The 12,093-nt window shown below is 31.0% G+C and overlaps 1 protein-coding gene across 1 annotated transcript in view; it reads right to left on the bottom strand.

The window, feature by feature from the left end:
* LOC125835590 (protein TIFY 10A-like) overlaps positions 1-12,093 on the bottom strand; it is a 713,864-nt gene that overhangs the window by 653,976 nt on the left and 47,795 nt on the right. The gene's annotated exons all lie outside the window — the stretch shown is intronic.

Here is a 12,093-nt window from a genome sequence, read left to right on the forward strand (position 1 = left end):
TAGACCTATGACTGTCAACATTCCGCACCTCCTCATTGGGGCATCTATGCCCCTCTTCACATGCCTGAACTATCTCTATATCGTTTTCTTCATCTTGTTAATCAAATAGATTACTTTTACCTTCTCTTGTATATCTTCGTTTTTATTCCGATCTCAATTAGTATGACTGCACATCCAATTAAATATTTTCAGCTTCTGAACGCGTTAGTTCTTTACTGGCAACACATCATCCATACAACACGATTGGGCAAACAATTGACAATAAATTTATTTAGGGATCGTTTGGTAGGAGGTATTAGGAGAAATAGTCAATGTATTATGTATGGTATTATTTAGTACTATGTTTGGTAGAATTTTTGGGCCTAAGTATAACTAATTAGTTATACACCCTACATGGTATTATAAGATGCATTACTAATACCTTCCATTTGGTGGTATTAGTAATACATTGGATTTAATATCATGAGATTATCTATGTAAAGACAAAAATATCCCTCAAATCATTTTAATCATTTTATTTATTTTCTTGATTTTATGTTTTATATTTGTATTAGAAAAATTATTTAAATAAATTATCTTTCAAATTTTATTATTTAGAGAGAGTTGTTTGTTAATAAATAAATGCAATACATATCAATACAATATTTAAAATGTGAGTTCTTTAACTTTTACTAATTGAAAAGGCAAATATATCACCACATGGCGTTTGTGATCTTAATTTAATATATTATTTGTCGATATATATGTGATTTCTAATTATTTGTATTTTGAACAATTAATAAATTGCATACATATTAAAACAACAACTTGTAATTTTTATGTGTAAATGTAGATGATTTATTCGATTTTACTATTGTTTACCGTCTTTTCAATTTTAAAGTAGATAGTCTATCTATTCTAAATTGAAAATTAACGTTTTTTAAGTGATTAATTTATTAAGATAATAATTGTTTACCCTCAAATAATTCAAGTGAAAAAATAGCAAACATGACAACAAAATTGTTTCTCATAGCTAGTTAGAAGGCCATAAAAAAATAATATTGTTCCGGCAATTATCTACTTTGATCGATTACATAAAATAGAAAATCTCATAATAATGCAAGGGTATAATTGGAAAGAAGCTTTTTGTAGAGTTTTAATCCAAACACAAAATGAGATCAAAAGCAATGAACCAAACACTTGATAAAAAATATACCCTGCATTACTAATTCCTGCGTTATTTTTTTCCTACCAAACGACCCCTTAATGTACTATGTAACTAAAGTGAAAGAAAACATTAAAAACTAGTTTTAAGTTAGTTCAGTAAATAAGTATCATATTGAACTTTAATAATACTATTTGTCAGAGGTGTATCTAAGGGGGGTCACCGGGTTCACGTGAACCCATGGTCCCCTCCCGAGATCATATATAATAGTGTTATATTTTAGAAAAAATATTGAAATATAGATGTGTGAACCCACACTTGAAGTATCACATAATGCGATTATGATCGAGTGCACCTCTCTCTGCGAGGTTAGAAATTTAAATTTTATATTTATCTTGTTTTAATTTTCTTTCTAAATTTCAAACCGATCAAATTTATATCATAGATCAACTTTTTTATAACAGTGCACCCATCATCTCAAAATCCTGGATACACCTATGCTATTTGTATAGTTAAAGGAATTTAAATGTTGTATGAACAAGATAATAAATTGAAGAGCAACTTTTACATATAGGTCATAGCAAGCACAAAATTCATATTTGTATGCTATAGCAAAGTTTGCATAATTGCGCTCCATATCAAACATATATATGTATAATTCGCTATACATGTACAAAAAAACAATTGTATAATTCGCTATACATATACAAAGAAAGCAATTGTATAATTCGCTATACATATACAAAAGAAGCAGTTGTATACAAAAGATCAATTGTATAATCTGTGTATGTATAAAACGAGAAAGAGAGAAAGACAAAAGAAAACTGGGCAGGAAAATATTTGTATTGTATAATTATAAGTATATAAGATGAAGATTTATGTATTTGCATGTGTATATACAATTTTCTCTCGCTTTATACAAATAGAAGCGCAATTTATACATTTCGTTTCTGTTTGTATAAGCGAGAGAGGCGAGGGTGACGAGCGATATTTGGGAGAGTGGCGAGCGAGATCAGAGAGAGGGGATAGAGGGGAACATAAATATATGTATATATACAATTTCCTCTCGCTTTATACAAACACAAACACATTTTATACATTTTGTTTGTATAAAAGCGAGAGAGGCGAGCGAGACTGCCACCAAACGAGAGTGGCGAGCGAGATTCCACCAAGGAGAGTGGCGAAAATAGCAATAGTTTGCTTTAGGGTACAATTAAATCAAACTATATTTATAGCATTTAATTTGAATTAATAGTTTGTTATTATATATAATTTTTCCTAAATTGAATTATGTCATATATTTGAGATGAAACTAGAGTGTGTTGTAAGAGGATTTGGTTCCTCTGCATTTCTCTTTTTTCCATTTTCTTTAAGTTCTTATTTGGAATTGAGACACATGACATAGTAAAGAATTAATGGCTAAAATTTAATTAATTTGATCAAAATTCTAATCACTATTTAAATAATTAATATTTCATGAAAAAAATAGTATAGCCTAACTTATAGCAACATATTATATAGTTAAAAAATATTACGTATAAATTTTTCTATCTCTTCCTATTTTTCAATTAAAAAGATAAAAGGAAAAAACAAGATAGATACTCGTAGGGGAAAAAAGTAGGAATAAAACATAATTTAAAATGTATTTATGGATAAAATAAATGTCAAACGGTAAATATGTGTCTAAAGTTGGATGACAGGAGTAAATATATCAAGAAAATACGACGAAGGACAAATATAACCTTTTCTAAAAATATAAGGACAAATATAACCCTTTTTCGTTGTCAAAATAGACAAATAATTAATTATTATTTTTTTAAAAAAAAAATAAGTAATTAGGGACACACGAATAATATAGAATTGTAGATTTAGGAAAAGTTGAGGCTTAAAGAGTTAAGAGGGGAAGAAGATGCCAACCGTCTGTAAGAAATTTTGGCAAGTGGAGTCTTGAAAATAACTTGTAAAGGTACTACTCCCTAGGTCCAATTTATGTGGGACTTCGAGGTAATTATATATTTTTTGAAACTTTCAAAAAAATAGCAAGTATTAGGCACTGTATAACTATAGTTTTATGAATAATAGTAAATTGCTACGGGAGGAGGGAGGAGAGAGGTGAGCGAGATCCAGACGAGAGAGTTTTTTATCTCGGATTTTGGAGAAAAATATATAAATACAAACTGATTTATATCAAAATGAATACATATTAAGAGGGGAGAGGTGAGTGAAATTGAGAGAGAGGAGAGATGCGATCGAGATCAAGAGCGGGAGGAGAGATGATTGCATTATGCATTTATTTTATATCAATTGTATTTGAAATACAACAAATTGTATTTTGCATTGTATTCTTTATTTATTTTGTATCAATTGTATTCGAAATACAACAAATACAATTGTATTCATCCTCTATTTGATTGGATACTAATATATTTGACACAGAGGATGAATGCATATTGTATTTGTATGAATACAAATATAATTGATACAAAATACTGTTTTTCAAACACAAATGAAATAAAATATAAAACTTTTATCTATATTCAATTGAATATAATTGATACATAATACATTTGAATGAATTTCTTCTTATCGAAAGGAGAGAGGGGAATGGGGAAGGATTTGCTATAAAAACAACATATTACTCTTTTTTATAATAATTTTAAACTATCACTATATTTTATAAATAAATTGTTAACTTTGACCAGTTCCATAATTTTTTCTTTTTAAATATTATTAAAATAAATTTTATATATTTAAAAGCTACCCAAAAGTATTACCTCAAGTGAAACATATACTAAAGATTCAATATTTTTGAAAGAAGTTTGAGGACTTATAATCAAAAAGAAGAAATTGCCTCTACAAATAAACTCTTTCAATTAAGGTTGTGCATTATTCAGATTAAATTAAAAAATCAAATCAAATCGAATTGAATTCTAATTAGAATTTATTTTTTAATTTTTTGGTTTGGTTTTCAATTAATAATTTACTTTGTTTGATTTTTTTATTTGGTTTCGGATTTAGAAAAAAAAAAACGAACTCTTATACATATATATTAAAGTAATATTTAGAATTAAGTTGGAGTTAACCACTTTTGTCTCTTTTTAGTTATTGCCTTTCATTATGATTACAGTTTATATTTTATGTTTGGACATCTATAATTGGTATACTTAAAGTTATCAAGTTTCAAAAAAAAAAAAATTGGTATACTTATAAGTATTGTGTTTTAAATTTTTTACTTGTGATTTATATCAGAAAGTATATATATTTAAGAGATTTAATATTATTGTTTCTCCTAATTTTTTTTTTTAATTGCAAATATAACTATGCTTATGTTATTGATTAATGAGATAACCAGATAACCAAACCCAGAAATCCAAATCGAATAGAGAAAAATCAAATGAAATCAAATTTATTTTAGTTCAAATAAAGTTACACTTTTTCAAAAATAAAAACCAAAAAATCCAAATCAAATAGTACAAAATCAAACGAAAAATGAATACACAACCCTACTTTCATTCAATAAAATGAGAGGGAGGGGTAAATTTTACAAATGATCCTTAACCATCTCTTTTTTCACTAAAGGTACGTAACTTTGTTTTTTTCACATAAAAATCATAATACTTTTATTAATATAATATAAAAATTATAATAGCTGAAAATATAGTCTTTTGATTTAGTGGTATTCAGACTTTCTGTGATGCTTTTGCTGCAAAAGAAATTGGTGAACAATTTTTATGGACAAATGCAAAAAGGTCAAAGTGTCTGAGTTTATTGAAAATAGCTGAAAATATAGTCTTTTGATTTTAATGCGTACAATATGTAATTATAATTTGAGTTTGCTATATAATGTATCAGTTGTAATGTTTGGTGAAATAGATTTTAAAAAAATACAAATTAATTAATTTGAGTAATTTACGCGATAAAATTCCTAAAATCGACCGGTTTGAAACACAGTCTAAAATGCCAGTGTTGCATTGCTTATTCTGAAAATTCAAAAAAGTCAAAATCGAAGAACCAAATTCTTTTAAAAAATAATGAAAATCAAATGTATTGTATTTGCATTTAGGTATCAGATTTGTATCATTGACAATAACTATTCTATTTGTATTTAGTAAATTTCTATTTGTATTTGTATTTATCTGTTTGACAATAACCATTGTATTGGTATAACTCTTGTTAACCTCTTCATTGAAGTTTGATTTGACATTAGAATACAACTCTTTGGAGTTTCTTTTGATTAATCTAAGCTGAAATTATCGAAATAGAATGACACAAACAAAAAAAAACCAAATTATCTCAAATAATACAACCCCAAAACTACAAAACGGAAGTTACTTGATTTTGAGAGAGGTTCACTTTCAAATCGAGATTTGAAAAGGAAAGGGAACTAACTATTTGATTTGATTTCGCAACTTAAGAAAGAGAAAGGAAGAGAAGTAAGAAAGTAGATTAGTAATTGACATGATATACATCAAATAATATAGTTATACATTTAAATGAAAAATTTGCTTGAATTTGAAAGATTAGTTACGAATTATAATATTTTTAAATTATAATGATGTATCATAAATACACCTGATGCCAGTTGAATTCATATACAAATCAACATGGAATATTCTTAAACCAAGAAAAAGTCACAAAAAATTGGCATCACAAGGTTTCTTTTAAAATAATTCTTTTTTATGCTTGGACTGCTTCACTACAAATTTTGTCAACTGATAACAAAATTCTAAAATTTCACTACAAATTATATAGATAATGGATTAAAAAAAGTAAAAAAGAATGCATTGACATATCTTTTTGGTTGATTTAATTCATTACGTTTGCATTTTCTCACATTTTAACTTATTTTTAATCTCACGAAGGCCCACTGCCTGTTGAAGTGTGTGACCATCTCATCTAAAAACTTAAGCTATTAGAGAGAACACACTTTTATTATTTGATTATATTCTCAACACGCTCCCTCACGTGCATGCCTGTTTTTTTCATGGGCTAAGCAATTGGAAATTCTTTTTGATTTGGGTGACAGTGAGATTCAATCTTAGGACTTTTGCCTCCTCTGATATCATATTGAAGTGTGTGACCATTTCATCTAAAAGCTTAAGCTATTAGAGAGAGCACACTTTTATTATTTGATTATATTCTCAACATCTACCATACAAAATTCAGTACCGCATAAAAAAATTATTATTTTTAGAAAAAGATTGGACCAACAAATTTTGTATTAATTTATCAATAAAAAAATCCACATAATCAATCTATATTTGGGTTTTTCTATAAAAAAAAAAAGTAAACTCCCTAATTTAAATACTCTATGCGAATGTGTTTTTCAATTTTAGTTTTTTTTTTTATATGCCTATAATATTATTTATTTCTAATATACGATGTAAAAATAACACACACTTTTACAATATTAATATTTTGATGGAAAAACATAATATTTAAGATCCGTTTGACCACAAAAATTATTCACTTTTTTTAAAAAATTGTGTTTTTATTTTATTTAAAAATCAACGTTTGATCATGAAATTTTCAAATACAACTTCAGAATTTGGAAAACGCTCAAAACTTGTTTCCACTTTCAATATACTTTTTACTTTTTAACTTACCCTAAATTATTATTTTTATAAAAATGAACTCATTTAAATTATAGTCTATGTTCTTCAGGAAAAGGATATTAAAACAATTAAATATTTTTTTCTAGAATTATAACCAAACACAACATTATCTTCATACTACTTAGGAATTCCGAATATAGTAAAAAAAAATTGTAATAGTATGTAATAACTCGTATATGATGAGATCTATTCTATAACATTATGTGACTATCTATTTTGAGATATTACTATTTTCGAGCATTTGATTGTACGTTTCAGATAATTTAGTTAAGCTAGGTGATTTTACTAATTTTAAAAAAGTAAAGGGTATAAATCATATTTTTAAAAAGTACATTCGAATTCTAGATATTCTTTGACAAAAAAGTATGGTTAAAATACTCCCCGTCCACCTTTACTTGTCAACTATATTATTTTAGGATGTTCAATAATACTTGTTCAGTTTATAAAATTAATGAATAATTTACCATTTTGTGTCTATTTTACCCTTATTATTAAATACTATTCAATTTTCAATGTTTAAATGACTTAGATTTAATAAGAGTGCTTTAGTAAAATTACTCATATCAATTACTGCTTCTTAATTTCATTGTTAAATCAATAATAAACAATTATTATTAAAGAATAAGTACAATTCTACCCAACTTTAATTTTAAATGATTCTTTTAACAAAATAAAAATATTTAATTTAATTTTCATGATCAAATGTCTTTATCGTAAACTAGATATAAATGATCTCATGACCAAGAATTATTTTGTGATAGCTATGCATGAGCCACAACAATAATTTGGAGAATTCAAAGCCTACTTCCGTTTTCAGACGTAACTTGGCCTGGCCCCACTAGCATTAGGTATATTTCACTCTCAATGATAAAGAAATGATATACTCACGTTTAATAATAGTGATATACACCGTACTAAAAATAGTTATTCAATAATACTTGTTTAATTATAAAATTAAGAAATAATTTATCTTTTGTGTCTATTTTATTATTACTATTAAATATTATTTATCATTTAACATATTTCTCAAAGTATTAAATTAGGTAAAGTTAAAGGATAATATAGTAATATTACCCAATTATTTATTGTTTCTTAAGATGTGTACCAAGTCAATAGTGGACAACTATTGTTGGACAACGGGAGTGAAAGTGCCCCTTAATAATAATTAACTAATATCAGTAAATATTTTAATACTCTTTATTAATGTGTATCGCTAAAAAATGTTCTTATTATAATAACACTGTAAATCTCCAAAATTAACTAGTAAAATGAGAAAGGTAATTTTTATTTCCCAGGCTTTAATTTGATTAATTCCTAAGGTTGGTATCTCATCTAACATTAACTAACCTTATCGGTTGAAAGAAGAAAAGACATTTTGATTAACACTAGATTCAGTAAAGAGGAGTTAAAAGGCAAGTGAATTATGGTAGATCATCAAGTTTTTTTTTTTTTTTTTTGATAAAGCTAAACTAACAAAGTAAAGGTCGAGTATAATGATACAAATTATTCAAAGAAAAGAAAAAATACAAGAGTGGAGGTCCAAAACCTTCTTTCAAGAGAACCCTAAAATGAAGTGTAACGACCGGTTTCCGTCGTTATAGAAAAGCCAACAGGGAAACATTTTGGGTCGGAAAACTTTTTAGTAGTAACTTGGGATTTCCCAACCTAGTCCAGATTTGTACGAAATCGGAGTCAGTGAGGTCTAGGGAAATCTGGTAGCAATTGGATGGTCTAATTATGAATTCGATCACATGAGTAGATAGCCAAGACGTTAAGGAACTCGTACCACTTTACGGAATTGAATTCGGGTGAGTAGAAGTCCCGAAACTGATCTTGGCGTGAACGGGTAGTTTCTGAGTGTCATTGGTTGAAGGTGTGTTGTGAAATGGGGTCTTGGAATTATTATTTTTGCTCATTGTTCTGTGCAAGCCGCTATGGCGGGGATTTCTGCCGCCAGGGTGGGGCCACTGCAGCGGGACTAGACCGACGTGGCAGGACAGACGCGACTTAAAGTCAGAAATAAACCTCAAAAATGTTTTATTCTGCAATTTTCAAACTTGAGAGCTAAGGAACGAACCCATGACTTTTCTTAACAGTTTTCCATCATTCTTGAGACTAAAGGTAAGATTTTCACTCTCCGAATCCGTTTTTCGATCCGTAGAACGTAATCTAATGGGTAATTATCGATGGGGGAGGGTTTTGATCTGGAAACTATGGTGGAAACAACCTTAATTTGGAATATGAGATCATGGGTTTGATCTAGGGTTGATAGGATTGTTGGTAATTCGGGTAATTAGTTATTGTTTATTGATTTCCTTGTTATATTAATTGTTTGTAGAACAAGAATAAACGGAACAAATTCGGAAAGGGAAGAATCAAGTTTCTTAGGGGATTCAAGCTTTGTTTGAGGTAGGTGATGGTTGTGATTCTATGATTGTGTGAGATATGGTTGTTCTTGCTTCATTATGATACATGTATGTATGTGAATGTTGCATTATTGATCACATTAATTGTAAATGAGGATAGATGAATGATGAATGCCATGAATCATGACTTGATTGTATGATTATGAAAATGTACTTTGTGATTGTGATTGTGGCTTGTTGAATGGATCGGGTGTTGCATTCCGACACACTAACTTGGATCGGTTGACATGTTTCGACATAATTATGGGATCGATTGCCACATTCCGACATAATCATTGGATCGGGTACCACGTTCCGGTATGCTAACAATTTGGGTTTGAGTTACATGAGAGGACCAATGACTTGATATAACTGTGATATTTGAAAATCGTGAAACTATTCGTTGTTCGTAATTGTTGATGACATTGTACATGTTCGGTGTATGCATGTTATTGTATTGTTATATTGACTTATGTATGTTGCACTTAGTGGGATAGCCGCGTGATCCTACCAGTACACTGTGGATGTGTACTGATATTGTACTTTCTATTTCTTTGTTGAGTATAGGGCATCTTCAAGCGGCTATTGACAAACCGCGCTTAGAAGATCAGTGATTGTTCGAATTCAAGGGTGAGTCAGTTCTTCCGGGCTGCCATGAGTTCTCTTTTGGTCTATGTCCACTTTTCGGACTTAGACTTTTTAGTTAGGTGTTAGTACATTAGTTTGGGGTTGTGACCCTTCTTGTTTAGACTTTTAGTTCATTGTTAGAGTTTTGGTACATTGACTTTCAGGTTCTAGGTAGTATTTTCGCATTTGTTTAGTTGTTAGACTTTTGTTGGAGTTTATGGGAACTCTTATTTTATTCTTTTCTTAGCTTATAACTTGCCTCTGTAACTTAAATGCCTTAGTATTTGATTAGAGTTGGTTAGCTAATTAGTATAAATGGTTCTCCCACCGGAGGATTAGCGTGGGTGCCAATCACGATTATCTGGGTCGTGACAATGTTGGTATCAGAGCCTAGGTTCGTTGATCTCGATGTACCAAGACGAGTCTAGTAGAGTCTTGCGGAACGGTACAGAGACGTCTGTACTTATCTTCGAGAGGCTATAGGACTTTAGGAAATCTCTCTGTTTTCTCTTGTCTACTTTCGTGCTATAGCTTGATTCAAATTGGTAACTGGTGATTCAAATTGGTATTAACCTCCTTCACTCTTTTGTCCGTAGATGGTTAACAATAGATTCAACGGCGTCAAGCCCGTAGCTCCCGTCAATGCTCCAGCTGAGAAATCTGTAGTGAGAGGTCGCGGTCGAGGCATGGGTAGAGGAAGAGATATGGGTAGGGGTCCGAGGAAAGGCAACACCTATTAGGAATGGAGCACCGGGTGGAGATGCTCCCAAAAATGAGGCCTATCATGCGTATCATGAAGAGGTAGAAGAGAACATAGAGGTTGAGAATGAGGAGAATGTTGGACAAGAGGAAGAGGTGCAGGCTGAGACTACAGGTATCCCTCTTTTGGACCCAGTGTTAGCTCAACAGATCATGTCGTTATTGAAAGGGTTGGTTGGTCCGGGAGTGCTTTCCTCTGTTCAAGCAACTCAAGCTCCTGTCAATCCCCTTGTTTCTATCAATACGCCCAAGGTGGGTGGAACTGGAGGTAATGATGCTTTCTTTTGTCCTTTGTTGGGTTCTGTTATGACTAGTAATGAGCATGAAATGTTGACTAAGTTTTTGAAGCTAAAGCCTCATGTATTTCTTGGTTCTGAGAGTGAGGATGCTTATGAGTTTATTTTAGACTGCTGTGAAATGCTTCATAAGTTGGAAATTGTCCATCAGCATGGGGTTGAATTCGTGACTTTTCAACTTCAAGGTGAGGCTAAGTAGTGGTGGAGATCTTATGTGGAGTGCAGATCTTCAACCTTATCCCTACTCTCTTGGACCCAATTTCATGCTCTATTTTTAGAGAAATATGTGCCTCGGATTTTGAGAGATCGCAAGAAGGATGAGTTTATGGCTTTGGAGCAAGGTGGTATGTCTGTGGCTGCTTATGAGGCCAAGTTCCGTGCCTTGTCTAGATATGCTACTCAATTGGTGACTACTGAGAAAGAGAGGATCCGTTTATTTATTAGGGGACTAAACTCTGAGTTGCATGTATTATCTGTTCATATGACCTCTGCAGGAAAGAGATTTAATGAGGTAACAGACTTTGTGAAGAAAGTGGAGGGGGTGAGGCGAGACAGTCAGGCTAAGGCATTGGCAAAAAGGGCCAAGAACTCGGGTAACTTTCAAGGTTCTTACTCCAGGGGGTTCGGAAGGCCAACACTTGTAGCCAAGCCAATTCAGTCTACTATACCCGCTTCTACAAGTAATTACTCGATAATTCCACCTCCTAATTTGATTCAGGATAGCTAGGGAGCCGCACCTTCGGCGGGCATCAGGCCATCTTTTGATCGTACATGTAACAACTGTGGAGAACCAGGGCATATGAGGAGAGAATATTGCACTTAGTGGGATAGCCGCGTGATCCTACCAGTACATTGTGATTGTGTACTGATACTGCACTTGCTCTTTCTTTGTTGAGTCCAGGGAATCTTCAAGCGGCTATTGACAGACCTCGCTTCATTGTTCGAATTCAAGGGTGAGCCAATTATTCTGGGCTGCCATGAGTTCTCTTTCTATCTATGTCCACATTTCGGACTTAGACTTTTTAGTTAGTTGTTAGTACATTAGTTTGGGGTTGTGACCCTTCTTGTTTAGATTTTTGGTTAGAGTTTTGGTACATTGACTTTCAGGTTCTATGTAGTATTTCCGCATTTGTTTAGTTGTTAGATTTTTGTTGGAGTTTATGGAAACTCCTATTTTTATTTTCTTAGCATTTAACTTGCTTCCGTAACTTAAATGTCTTAGTATTTGATTAGAGTTGGTTAGCTAA

Source organism: Solanum verrucosum, unplaced genomic scaffold (assembly GCF_900185275.1).
Source record: "Solanum verrucosum unplaced genomic scaffold, falcon-dt-bn FXZP01000040.1, whole genome shotgun sequence".
NCBI lineage: Eukaryota > Viridiplantae > Streptophyta > Magnoliopsida > Solanales > Solanaceae > Solanum > Solanum verrucosum.